We start from the raw sequence: 1,384 nt of genomic DNA, 5'->3' as shown, positions 1-1,384 counted from the left end.
ATTAATGTTGTGGTGACGGCAGCTTGCCGCGGTCCACGTCGCGGCGACGGGCGACAGCGAAGGGCAGGATTGGAAACGATGTTAAACGATTGAGGATCACGTCGATGTTACTTTCATTGTCCGTGATTAATGGTAAAACGTTTCTGCTGGTTTTTTTACGCGCGACCGCAGAGAAAGCCGAGCGAGACTTAGGTACATCGTGCGGTGCGCGCTATTGGACGACAGTCGCGGTGGTGTCGCGAGTCGTGTTGTAGGAAGCGCAGAGGTCGATTTACAGTTACGGGGACGCCGATACAAGACGATACAATAAGGAAACAGGAAGGTACTAACGAGGCGGAACGTTTCACTTATCGCGGTAGCGCAGTTAGAATCTGTGCGAAATGCATTACAGTGAAAGTAATAGTAAAAAAAAAGTTTGTCTCTAATCTTTTTTACGTTAAATTCAATTTTAATTTTAATTACAATCTCGTATATAATATGTTTAATTTTAATCACGTTTTTCAAACGGTAGATATTTATGAGGCTGAAAGCCTCTGTGAATTACTATTTCACGCGTAATGCGAACCTGTGCTCATTATTTATTTACTGTACGCTGAAGTACCATTTTCGTTTGGAAGTAATTAAACTGTGAAATGGTTCTGGCGCGGAGTAAAGTTAGGAGAAGGTAACGATAGGAAACACTCTGTTGAAGGGTTGATAAAGGCCGCGGCGCTGGTTAACGGAAAACGCTTTATATATCCTCCATCCCCGGGAGAATATCCGAAGAAGATAGCGCTTGATATACGATCGCGCAGCCGTATAAATTAACTCCTGGTGACATTTAGATTAATTGTTCCGCGTGCGCGTCGCCAAGGGTATGCTTTTTAGGGTAAGAAATCACAATCATTATTCCAACTGATCCCCCGTGTCTGCCTTGTGGCCTATGTATTTGACTAGAACTTTTACGAAACATATGCGAATATGTAGCGGTATTTGATTTAGGTAAATAACGTATTAATAACTTTTGATTTATATACAAATTTCGATAGTTATATAAAATCAAGAAAATTAATAAATGTATATAAAGTTTAATTAAAACAGTTTTAAAATGTTTATTGGAAATAAATTAATATTCAAGTTTTTCGTCTTAATTCTTTACCGATTAGAAAAAAATCTTATATGTAAAATAAGTGAAATTTCTGGACTTTGACTTAATTACTTGAGAGTTATCTCTCTTGTACTTTACGTTCCTGACGTGCTCAAGTACGATTTCATAATATTTGCCCACAGGCTGATATCAGGGATCTTCGATTTGATTGCAGTCGCCACAGGAGCAAGATCCCCGCAGGCGCTACGGGTACACACAATGTATACGGGGTGGTCATTAGGACAAAACGTTTCCTTT

Source organism: Trachymyrmex septentrionalis, unplaced genomic scaffold (genome assembly GCF_001594115.1).
Source record: "Trachymyrmex septentrionalis isolate Tsep2-gDNA-1 unplaced genomic scaffold, Tsep1.0 scaffold29, whole genome shotgun sequence".
NCBI lineage: Eukaryota > Metazoa > Arthropoda > Insecta > Hymenoptera > Formicidae > Trachymyrmex > Trachymyrmex septentrionalis.
The sequence above is the reverse complement of the archived record's forward strand: the minus strand, read 5'-3'. Positions refer to the sequence as shown.